Source organism: Xenopus tropicalis, chromosome 7, assembly GCF_000004195.4.
Source record: "Xenopus tropicalis strain Nigerian chromosome 7, UCB_Xtro_10.0, whole genome shotgun sequence".
Lineage (NCBI taxonomy): Eukaryota > Metazoa > Chordata > Amphibia > Anura > Pipidae > Xenopus > Xenopus tropicalis.
This window is the reverse complement of record NC_030683.2, coordinates 13,632,888-13,646,171: the sequence shown is the minus strand read 5'-3', so window position 1 is coordinate 13,646,171 and position 13,284 is coordinate 13,632,888. Positions and strand designations below refer to the sequence as shown.

The window sequence follows — 13,284 nt, the reverse complement described above, 5'->3', positions numbered from 1 at the left end:
CATATCTCTTGTTATAGAGTCACTCTATGGGGCTGACTTATTTTTCTGGTCATATAAACTCCACATGGTATTAATTCGAATTAAACTCGACCATTGTTATAAAATGTCACGATAATGCCTGAATCGTTCGTACAAAAATGTCAAGTTTACATTCGAAAATGACGAATTTTTAGAAGTTTAAAGTATTGTTACAACTAAATTTGAGTTTAAACAGACGTTTGTTTCCATGGAACAATCATGTGTTTAAGTCTCACTTGAAACTGGGTGAAATAGAAAACAATGATGGGATTAACTTCCCCTTGAAGATGTGTGAAATAGAACCCAACGAGGGGATCAACTTCCCCTTGAAACTGGGTGAAACAGAAAACAATGAGGGGGTTAACTTCTTGAAACTGAATGAAACAGAAAACAATGAAGGGGTTGACTTCCCCTTGAAACTGGGTGAAACGTAAACCAATGAGGGGATTGACTTCCTATTGAAACTGGGTGAAACAGTAGGGGATTGACTTGAGTTTCCTATTGAAACTGAGTGAAACAGAAAACAATGAGGGGATTTACTTGCCATTGAAACTGGGTGAAACAGTAGGGGATTGATTTCTCCTTGAAACTGAGTGAAACAGAAAACAATGAGGGGATCAACTTCCCATTGAAACTGGGTGAAACACAAGGGGATTGATTTCCCCTTGAAACTGGGTGAAACAGAAAACAATTAGGGCGATAACTTCTCCTTGCAACTGAGTTAAACAGTAAACATCAAGGGGATTGACTTCCCCTTGAAACTGGGTGAAACAGAAGGGGGTTGACTTCTCCTTGAAATTGAGTGAAACAGAAAACAATGAGGGAATTGACTTCCCCTTGAAACTGGGTGAAACATAAGGGGATTGATTTCCCCTTGAAACTGGGTGAAACAGAAAACAATGAGGGAATTGACTTCCCATTGAAACTGGGTGAAACAGAAGGGGATTGATTTCCCCTTGAAACTGGGTGAAACAGAAAACAATTAGGGCGATAACTTCTCCTTGCAACTGAGTTAAACAGTAAACATCAAGGGGATTGACTTCCCCTTGAAACTGGGTGAAACAGAAGGGGGTTGACTTCTCCTTGAAATTGAGTGAAACAGAAAACAATGAGGGAATTGACTTCCCCTTGAAACTGGGTGAAACGGAAGGGGGTTGACTTCCCCTTGAAACTGGGTGAAACGGAAGGGGGTTGACTTCTCCTTGAAACTGGGTGAAACAGAAAACAATGAGGGGATTAACTTCTCCCTAAAAATTTGCCAAGGACAGGCTGTCTAAGTCTATTCCTCTTCTATTCTAAACCTCTGTAGAACTCAATGGTAATCGACAGATCAAACCTGCCGAATTTATTTTTTACAAAAAAAGTTAACTAAACATGAATAAATCACGAATGATGGGAGTTATTTTTGAAAAACTTTAAAATATCAACTTTTTCTCAAAATTGCTTAGTAAATGAGCCCCTATGTGTCATAAGATATAAAAAGTAATAAATTGTGTCATACAGTTGGGCCCCCCATAACACTGCCTGGTACCCCGGCAGGCCAGACAGACCCTGGTTCCCCCGAACACAGTAACATTCCTGCTACAAAATAAAATAAGGATAAAAACAAGGTGAATAACTAGTTGTAACTGTGACTTTAATTGGGCCCCCCGAGTAGAACAGCGAGTGCATGATGACCTTGCATTGTGTATAATCACACTCACTTACGCATCACAATGCCCTAATCAAGCAATTAGACGGGGCCACGTCATTGTATTGGCTGTGCCTGTTCCTAGGCAAACGAATGTGCCTGCCGTGCATTAATTATTCCCAATTATTATCATGTAAATTGTATTTATGAAGCCCAGCACATTGGCTAGCCTTGTATACAAACGATGCGCTGCCCGGGCACGCTGACACGGCAGCAAGTATAATACTTCCGTTCCTGTATAAAGTGTTACTGAGCATCTTACTATAAACTATAGAACAGTCCCAGTTCCCCCAACACAGTGACTATAATAACGTTACAATGCTTACTGAGCTCACTAGTCCTATAGCCAAACAACTGGACAAAGTATCAGAATGGTCACTCAGCTGGAGTCACTGTAGAGTCAGGGCCAGACTAGCCTGCTAGTATAACCAGAGGATCTCGAGGTTGGCCCCATCCCCAGTGGGCCCCAGTCCAGGGCAATTTCAATTAGGCCTTTCTTATTGAAGCCATAGGGCTTTATGACATGTATTGTGAGCTGCCAATGTCAGGTTCTATAATGGGCCCTAATCAAGCAAAATTCTCATAATCTCTTTCTAATTATCACAAAAGATCTATATGATACTGTTTACATGTATAAATCAAATTATTAGATTGGGCCGAGCGGGCCTTTGCTGTCAGGTTCACTGATGGGCCCAAGGAGCCTGAGTCCAACACTGGTGGGCCCAAGGAGCCTGAGTCCAACACTGGTGGGCCCCAGGAGCCTGAGTCCAACACTGGTGGGCCCCAGGAGCCTGAGTCCAACACTGGTGGGCCCCAGAAGGCTAAGTCCAACACTGGTGAGCCCCAGGAGGTTGAGTCCAACACTGGTGGGCCCCAGGAGGTTGAGTCTAACACTGGTGGGCCCCAGAAGGCTGAGCCCAACACTTATGGGCCCAAGGAGCCTGAGTCCAACATTGGTGGGCGCCAGAAGGCTGAGTCCAACACTGGTGGGCCCCAGGAGGCTGAGTCCAACACTGGTGAGCCCCAGGAGGCTGAGTCCAACACTGGTGGGCCCCAGGAGGCTGAGTCCAATACTGGTGAGCCCCAGGAGGCTGAGTCCAACACTGGTGAGCCCCAGGAGGCTGAGTCCAACACTGGTGGGCCCCAGGAGGCTGAGTCCAACACTGGTGAGCCCCAGGAGGCTGAGTCCAACACTGGTGGGTCCCAGGAGGCTGAGTCCTACACTGGTGGGTCCCAGGAGGCTGAGTCCTACACTGGTGGGCCCCAGGAGGCTGAGTCCAACACTGGTGGGCCCCAGGAGGCTGAGTCCAACACTGGTGAGCCCCAGGAGGCTGAGTCCAACACTGGTGAGCCCCAGGAGCCTGAGTCCAACATTGGTGGGCGCCAGAAGGCTGAGTCCAACACTGGTGGGCCCCAGGAGGCTGAGTCCAACACTGGTGAGCCCCAGGAGGCTGAGTCCAACACTGGTGGGCCCCAGGAGGCTGAGTCCAATACTGGTGAGCCCCAGGAGGCTGAGTCCAACACTGGTGAGCCCCAGGAGGCTGAGTCCAACACTGGTGGGCCCCAGGAGGCTGAGTCCAACACTGGTGAGCCCCAGGAGGCTGAGTCCAACACTGGTGGGTCCCAGGAGGCTGAGTCCTACACTGGTGGGTCCCAGGAGGCTGAGTCCTACACTGGTGGGCCCCAGGAGGCTGAGTCCAACACTGGTGGGCCCCAGGAGGCTGAGTCCAACACTGGTGAGCCCCAGGAGGCTGAGTCCAACACTGGTGAGCCCCAGGAGGCTGAGTCCAATACTGGTGAGCCCCAGGAGGCTGAGTCCAACACTGGTGAGCCCCAGGAGGCTGAGTCCAATACTGGTGAGCCCCAGGAGGCTGAGTCCAACACTGGTGGGCCCCAGGAGGCTGAGTCCAACACTGGTGAGCCCCAGGAGGCTGAGTCCTACACTGGTGGGTCCCAGGAGGCTGAGTCCTACACTGGTGGGCCCCAGGAGGCTGAGTCCAACACTGGTGGGTCCCAGGAGGCTGAGTCCAACACTGGTGGGTCCCAGGAGGCTGAGTCCAACACTGGTGGGCCCCAGGAGGCTGAGTCCAACACTGGTGGGCCCCAGGAGGCTGACACTGTGTAGGATTTAAATATTATTGTACATGCTCACAATTTTCACAATTTTTACTTGTACAACTTTTAATTATTGTCCTCTTGACTTATACAATTTATTTTTAACAGCAGGGAGGCCCTTGTCTGACTCCAGCCAAACCGGAATGGTATATTGGATCAGCTAATGGCTGCACTGCACAAATACACTGGTCCAAAAATATTTTTAAAATGCCCTTAATAAACATCCTGCTAATTAACATGTTTCCGGAATTATCAGAAGCCGAGGGCCATTGATCTGCTAGTGGTTGTGAAGCTTGTTCTTCAGCAAGGACCATTGAAGGTTCTTTAATATTGGGTTATAGAGGATACTAGAGGCACACACGGAGCTAATACATTTGGTAGCTATGTATAACCGGAGGGCGCGTTATGTATTTCTCAGAATTTGGCACACAGCGCTACAATGCCACTACTTTAATAAATATGATCAGGCCTCTTAGTGACCCTCAGCCAACATCACTAATGAGTAGAGAAATATTTGAATTGTAAATGACCGGGAAACAATTCATTATCTAGATTTGTCATTGCTTTAACTCTGAAAATCTCTGAAAGTACATTGGAACAATTACAGCATCTAGAAGCACGTGAAGGGCAGGCCAAGGATTTGGTGTCCATACACATTAAAGGAAGGCCATAAATGAAGGAGGACCTGGTGTCATGGCGAGTAAAGACTAGAAGGCCACATCATTAAGGATTAGTGGGTGGGTGGCAGTTTGGTGGAAACCAAAGCAAACGTCATGCAACATTAGTAGTTAAATATAACTATGATGGAACAAATTGATGGAACATTGATGGAACAAATGGAGGCCTCCAGTTGCAACAGAGAGAGATGGACAGTCAACATATCACCCACCATGTTTCTCAGTCCTTGTAGCTTCTCAAGAAGAAGTCATCATTAACCTTACTCTGGCCATTCATCTGTCTGTCTATCCCCCAACTCAGTGTCAGCCCCCCATCCCCTTAGTCCAGGGGTGGCCAATACGTCGGTCGCAGTCCACCAGACGATCCTGGTGGTGCGATCAAACCGGGGATGCAGAAGTGCTCTGTGAATGCGTACACATGCACGCCGCACTTGCGCGTCGGTCCGGAAGATCACAACCGGACAGAGTCTGGCCACCCCTGCCTTAGTCTATAACAATACAGACAATATGGGTGTATCAGTCATTCAGCCACAGTTCCAAGAATATCTACAAAAAATAAAAAAAGTTTTTACCCCTAATTTCACCATAACTGACCTTCATGCAGGGCTATCAGATGTATCAAAAAGCAAAATAAGCACTGTCCCCTCCTCCAAACCTTACGGCCATTTAGGTTAAGCAGAACTGGGCCAAGCAGCATGGGAGCCCAAGGCAATAATACTGGACCCGGCACCCTTCCCCCTGCCCATTCCTCTTAGTCACCCTTCCTAAACTGATTGCACCCATTACCTCCAGCTGTCACTTTCTAGCACCCTCACTCCCCCCCTGCCAGTCACTTACTTCCTGCCCCTGACCAATCGGTTGATCAATGTTAAATCTTGCTTGGAACTGTACCCCCCCCCCCCCCCCCACAACTGCACCCTGGGCATATGCCCATCCTGTTTTCCAACACAGACTGAGAACCCCTTAGCTAGTGCTCCAAGTCCCCCCCAGAAGAGCTGACCCTGCATCAGAATTACAGCTTATTATATTCTAATTCTTCCAAAAATTACTTTATTACTCTAAATAAAATCCTAAATATTTATACAGTCAATAGAGAACTCCCGGATCCAACACTGAGAATATTTCTTTCAGTCTGATTCATAACCCACATTGTGGCCATAGAGAGATCGTCCAAATATGTAAATTCCATTGGCTGGCCAGAACCTGGCAAGGCCCATTTCATTACAGAGTTGGCCAGTAGTATGGGCTGTGGGGGCCGGATAGATAGGGCAGCATTATCAGCAAACTGGCTATTCTGAAATGATTATACTCCAACTATTGTCCATTGGTTCAGATGACTGCGCTGGCATAAAGCTTTGGAGAACCATCCATCCTGCTGGAAAATACAGGGTTTATTTACAATACAAATTAATGCATCACTAGATAGCGCTTGTGCCCACTAGTGCCCCTCTATAGCAGTGCCCCATGGCAGTAAATGGCTTGAACCCCCCTTGGAGCAATAAGTGGAAGCACGGGGCACTTGGGCACGAGGGAGACCTGTATCTAACATTCGTCGTACAAGGACAGAGACACAAATATTAATTCATAATAATAATTTACTGTCTGGGGTGTGAAGTCAATAGGGATTCTGCTACCGTTATTGGTCCAGGTCCCTCTAGAGAGGGGGCAAAGTTGCAAATGTAAAAGTTGTGGGGTATATATATATATATATAGGAGAAGGGGCAAGGCAACCCTGATGCCTCAGCTTGTACAGAGGATGAATGTCGGTGGCACCGGTGCTTATCATAAATAAGCCCTGGCTATAGCCCCAGCAACCAAAACTTCAGTTTATTATTTTTTCAGCCCCTCTCCTATCCATCTTCCACTCTGACCTCTGAACTGCTGCATGGCTGCTAGGGTAATTAAGCCCTAGCAACCAGATCACAGTTGAAATTTCAAGCCTGAGAACTGCTGAATCATAAAAGAAAATATCCAAAAACCATCCTGGACTATCCATTACTATATTTTTCATTCTTAAGGCTAACTACCACTTTAATATGATCCGGATACAAGATGCCGAGGGCAATATCAATCCCTCCTGTAATTCTAAGTGCAAGCAGGTAAAGCTTATGGGGATACAGAAGTCATTTTGCTCGATTACATAGTATATATCGCACAATAATGATTAAAAAAAAACCACCTCTCAGGAGCAATAAATCTTATGTATTAAAATGTCAAATTTCTCTGCCTTTAGGTATAACATTAATTCTATGCAGGCTGCCTAGATGCTCCCATATGCACGGGTATCAGGGGCAAAGAAGATTAGGATAACATATTACCTCTCATGAGCATTATGGGTAATTACGGCACAGCAGCCGCGCAATTATTGCTCTGATGGATAAGTGCCTGGGTTCTGTAACACCGGCCTCCCAGGACACAGATGCCCATTATAATAATTGGGCCTCTAATTAAGGCTGAAGGCAACTGACTGGCGCTTTTGGGGCCAAGCCTAAGGTGAGCAGCCATTAAATCATATAAGGGTCTGACGTGAACGACTACAAATCACATAATGCCATTCAGCCAACCAGATCTGATTCCAAAGTGTTAGACCCAGTGTTTGCTGGAGGCCCAGGAGCATTGGAAATATGGGGGAAATATGTCAGGCAAAAAGATGTGCCAGCAACCTGCTACAGGTATGGGACCCGTTATGCAGAATGCTCGGGACCTGGGGTGTTCCGGATAAGGAGTCTCTCTGTAATTCGTATCTCCTGCCTTAAGTCTACTAAAAAAATTATTTAAACAGTAATTAAATACAATAGGATTGTTTTGGCTCAAATAAGGGGTAATTATATCTTAATTGGGATCAAGTACAGGTACTGTTTTATTATTACAGAGAAAAGGGAATCATTTAACCATTTAATAAACTCAATAGGGCTGTTCTGCCCCCAATAAGGGGTAATTATATCTTAATTGGGATCAAGTAAAGGAACTGTTTTATTATTACAGAGAAAAGGGAATCATTTAACCATTTAATAAACTCAATAGGGCTGTTCTGCCCCCAATAAGGGGTAATTATATCTTAGTTGGGATCAAGTACAGGTACTGTTTTATTATTACAGAGAAAAGGGAATCATTTAACCATTAAATAAACCCAATAGGGCTGTTCTGCCCCAATAAGGGGTAATTATATCTTAGTTGGGATCAAGTACAGGTACTGTTTTATTATTACAGAGAAAAGGAATCATTTAACCATGAAATAAACTCAATAGGGCTGTTCTGCCCCAATAAGGGGTAATTATATCTTAGTTGGGATCAAGTACAGGTACTGTTTTATTATTACAGAGAAAAGGGAATCATTTAACCATTTAATAAACTCAATAGGGCTGTTCTGCCCCCAATAAGGGGTAATTATATCTTAATTGGGATCAAGTACAGGTACTGTTTTATTATTACAGAGAAAAGGGAATCATTTAACCATGAAATAAACCCAATAGGGCTGTTCTGCCCCCAATAAGGGGTAATTATATCTTAGTTGGGATCAAGTACAGGTACTGTTTTATTATTACAGAGAAAAGGGAATCATTTAACCATTAAATAAACCCAATAGGGCTGTTCTGCCCCAATAAGGGGTAATTATATCTTAGTTGGGATCAAGTACAGGTACTGTTTTATTATTACAGAGAAAAAGGAAATCATTTTTAAAAATGTGAATTATTTCATTAAAATGGAGTCTATGGGAGATGGCCTTTCCGTAATTCGGAACTTTCTGAATAATGGGTTTCCGTATAAGGGGTCCGATACCTGTACTAACAATATGAAACCACAATATCTTAGGCCTTTAGTTGCCCTTTAATTCAGCCCCTGAAAATTACCAGGAAAATAAATGGCAGCCGGTGACATTTGCTTTATGCGCGGGAATGGAATCCTTGGCAGAATAAACAAAGCAGATAAATCTTTATTAGAGAACAAGGCCGAATAGACGGCGGAATCATTCCCATTGTTTTCCTGTTAGATTCATTCAATTAGGCAATAACATAACGAGAATTCTGCCTGAGTTATTAGCGATTAAAGCGTCAGACTTTTAATTGGCTTCAATGCAAATTCCCCGCAAGGCTTCGTTCTCCATCTGACTGGGCACGGGCAGCAACTTCAGCCTTTGGATATCCGTCCATTGGAATAGCACTATGGCTAAAGGGGAAGCTAAGAATGAATACTGACAATATTGCAAAGTTGCTTAGAATTAAACATGCCTTTTTTTGTTTTTTTGATGTGCTTCACTTACTAGAAGTTCACCGCTGATGCTGCAGATTCTGTCTTACTTTAAATTGCCATTGTCTTTTTTACTTTCCCCATCTGTCTGTATCTCCTTCCTAAGTCAGTCTTACATAGAGGGAGTGAGAAGGAAAGACAGGGAGGAATGCAGGTCTAACAGGGTCTCCTGAGAAAGCTACAATACCCAGAAACAAACCAGGAGCTGCTACTGTCAGTGATGTAAATCAGCCCCTATCAGATACAGCCCCTGCCTATCAGCCCCTATCAGATACAGCCCCTGCCTATCAGCCCCTATCAGATACAGCCCCTACCTATCAGCCTCTATCAGATACAGCCCCTACCTATCAGCCCCTATCAGATACAGCCCCTGCCTATCAGCCCCTATCAGATACAGCCCCTGCCTATCAGCCCCTATCAGATACAGCCCCTACCTATCAGCCCCTATCAGATACAGCCCCTGCCTATCAGCCCCTATCAGATACAGCCCCTACCTATCAGCCCCTATCAGATACAGCCCCTACCTATCAGCCCCTATCAGATACAGCCCCTGCCTATCAGCCCCTATCAGATACAGCCCCTGCCTATCAGCCCCTATCAGATACAGCCCCTACCTATCAGCCCCTATCAGATACAGCCCCTGCCTATCAGCCCCTATCAGATACAGCCCCTGCCTATCAGCCCCTATCAGATACAGCCCCTGCCTATCAGCCCCTATCAGATACAGCCCCTGCCTATCAGCCCCTATCAGATACAGCCCCTGCCTATCAGCCCCTATCAGATACAGCCCCTGCCTATCAGCCCCTATCAGATACAGCCCCTACCTATCAGCCCCTATCAGATACAGCCCCTGCCTATCAGCCCCTATCAGATACAGCCCCTACCTATCAGCCCCTATCAGATACAGCCCCTGCCTATCAGCCCCTATCAGATACAGCCCCTGCCTATCAGCCCCTATCAGATACAGCCCCTACCTATCAGCCCCTATGAGATACAGCCCCTGCCTATCAGCCCCTATCAGATACAGCCCCTGCCTATCAGCCCCTATCAGATACAGCCCCTGCCTATCAGCCCCTATCAGATACAGCCCCTGCCTATCAGCCCCTATCAGATACAGCCCCTGCCTATCAGCCCCTATCAGATACAGCCCCTACCTATCAGCCCCTATCAGATACAGCCCCTACCTATCAGCCCCTATCAGATACAGCCCCTGCCTATCAGCCCCTATCAGATACAGCCCCTACCTATCAGCCCCTATCAGATACAGCCCCTGCCTATCAGCCCCTATCAGATACAGCCCCTGCCTATCAGCCCCTATCAGATACAGCCCCTACCTATCAGCCCCTATCAGATACAGCCCCTGCCTATCAGCCCCTATCAGATACAGCCCCTACCTATCAGCCCCTATCAGATACAGCCCCTGCCTATCAGACACAGACTTAATACATATATTTTCCCTTGGTACATCTAATAGCGGCCATGCATTGTTCCCTTTCCCTGCGGGGCAGCGGAGTAACAAAGCCGGAGAGAAACCTTTGCGCTGAATTCCTATTGATTATGTGTCAGGGTTCCTAAGCTGGCATGGCCAATTCTTTATAAGCGCATCATACCCAGGACACATTTTTCAAAAAGTGCAATCTAAATATTGTCTGGGAGGCAAGAGAAGCAAGTCAATTGGATTATGGGATGCGGCTGCTATTCTGAATGTGACATGAATAATAGTGCAACATGGCAGCACTCGCCGAGACGTTACTTTTGTTTGTCAATATCTCAGGATAACAGTTTGTGGAGTTTTAGAGGCAAACTTTCTCTACAAATAACTAGATATTATTGTAAGTCTTTATTAAAAGTAGCCCTATATTTTATAGAGAATCATTATATATGTAAATTACCTGCAGAATTGGGCTCACTACAGGCATATACCCATGGTGGCTGTTCCTGCTGAACCATGCTTTAACTGTAGGGGTTTGCCTATGCTCCCATAGCTTTATAGTATCTCTCTGTACAGGCTATGAGCAAACTTAGGGGGCTGTTCCTGCTGAATTGTGCTTAGTACAGGGGAATCCCTATGTGCCATAGTTTTATGGTATCTCTCTGTACAGGCTATGAGCAAACTTAGGGGGCTGTTCCTGCTGAATTGTGCTTAGTACAGGGGAATCCCTATGTGCCATAGTTTTATGGTATCTCTCTGTACAGGCTATGAGCAAACTTAGGAGGCTGTTCCTGCTGAATTGTGCTTAGTACAGGGAAATCCCTATGCTGCCATAGTTTTATGGTATCTCTCTGTACAGGCTATGAGCAAACTTAGGAGGCTGTTCCTGCTGAATTTTGCTTAGTACAGGGGAATCCCTATGTGCCATAGTTTTATGGTATCTCTCTGTACAGGCTATGAGCAAACTTAGGGGGCTGTTCCTGCTGAATTGTGCTTAGTACAGGGGAATCCCTATGCTCCCATAGTTTTATGGTATCTCTCTGTACAGGCTATGAGCAAACTTAGGGGGCTGTTCCTGCTGAATTGTGCTTAGTACAGGGGAATCCCTATGTGACATAGTTTTATGGTATCTCTCTGTACAGGCTATGAGCAAACTTAGGGGGCTGTTCCTGCTGAATTGTGCTTAGTACAGGGGAATCCCTATGCTCCCATAGTTTTATGGTATCTCTCTGTACAGGCTATGAGCAAACTTAGGGGGCTGTTCCTGCTGAATTGTGCTTAGTACAGGGGAATCCCTATGCTGCCACAGTTGCAAGCCTACCTACAGGCAATAGACAATAGTTGTGGTCCCACCCCACATAGGAATAGAAGATAAACCCCAGAAGACATTGGTAGGGGCTACAGTAAGTATTTCACCCCCCAAAAAAATTATTGTTGCATAAATTCCCACAGGCTGTGGAACGCGTATCGCTATATATATCGTAAGTTTGTTGTGCCTTGATGTTCGCTCCCGTAGCCCCCCCATTGCGCCAGCCATTGCAATTATCTGTTGGTATTGGTTGAGTGATCTAATCCACCGCACTTAGGAACGACGGGAACAAAAAATAAATTATAGTCCAAGCAATTTCGGGACAGAAAATGATTTTCCTGATGGAGAAAAGTTCTTGTTAGAATTAGGAATAGAATTTTTAACACAATCAAAACCGGTAACCTTGTTGCCGCCCTGTAACAGCCATTTGCCAATGGGGAGGGGGGGGGGCAGAGGAGATGATGGAAAAGTATTACTTTAAAGGAGAAGTAAATCATTTAGCCCAAACAAATGGAACAAGGGAAAGGCAGTCAAACCATGTATGGTGCCCCATATGGTCCATCCTTTCCACCCTTGGGATGCTTGGTCAGATAACAGACTATTGGTCAGTGTATGGCCACTTTAATCCAGCTGGGCATTCTGCTATAGTCCTGACTCCCCTCCCTGTAAGCTGCAATGGGCAACCAGGCAGTTTTCTAAGGCCCATAGTATAGTGTTGGGTGCCCCACCCCACCCAACATTAGTGAAAGGGGTGGATCTGGGGCATGTTGGGTGTATATCTGGGAAGGGGGTGCATCACCATTCTGTGCCAAAGCAGAGGTTGACCTGCCCCTGGATTCATCATCTCCTCAATTTTCCACCCCTGTAAACTGCCATCATATAGGTCGCCACTTTTTGGCCGAATTATACCTGCCTTTGGGTGGGGACGGCGATGACAGCACTTGGGGGTAGGGTGATGATGGCATGGGGTGGGGAAATGGGCAGGTTGGGTGGGGAAATGGGCAGGTGGGTGGGGAAATGGGCAGGTGGGGCGGGGAAATGGGCAGGTTGGGCGGGGAAATGGGCAGGTGGGTGGGGAAATGGACAGGTGGGGTGGGGAAATGGGCAGGTGGGGTGGGGAAATGGGCAGGTGGGGCGGGTAAATGGGCAGGTGGGGCGGGGAAATGGGCAGGTTGGGCGGGGAATTGGGCAGGTGGGTGGGGAAATGGACCGGTAGGTGGGCCTGTTTGTATAAAGGAACTGGGCAGAGGAGAAGGCGAGGAAAGGGAGGGATTTAATTTATAGGGCAAAAACTTTCTGTCCCTCCTACCTGTAAGCTGCCATCAGAGTGTTCTAGTTCAACTAGTCCAACAGATGTCTGCCTGCAATTCAATGACACATAAATACTGCCAGGAGCATTCTGGGAATTGTAGTTCAATGCCAGTTGGAGGGGCAGTGATTGGTTTTTCGGTTCCCTCTCTCAGATGGGGGGGGCAGAGATTTCCCGCAGTAGAAGAGCCCCCTCTGCTAATGAGAAATGCCAGTGGTTCCAGCAGCCTCTATTCTGGTTCCTTTCATCCCGCACACACGCCTGCCTTCATGCAGAATCCCTAATCTTGCTGGAAATGAATCAACAGCGACCAATTTCTCCCCTTTCCTTCCCAAACCGTTTCTCATCCGGGGGCTGAGGGGGGAATGGGACAAGGGGAAGGCGCATCAGTATCAATAATGCACGGGCCGCCCCCCCATAACATGAATTATTGAGTTCAATGAGAGCTCCTTTACCCAAATGCCGACCCATTGGGGCTATTGCCCC

At 46.5% G+C, this 13,284-nt stretch overlaps 1 protein-coding gene across 2 annotated transcripts in view; it reads right to left on the bottom strand.

Moving 5' to 3' along the window:
- prkg1 (protein kinase cGMP-dependent 1) overlaps positions 1-13,284 on the bottom strand; it is a 467,630-nt gene that overhangs the window by 167,665 nt on the left and 286,681 nt on the right. The window lies entirely within an intron of this gene.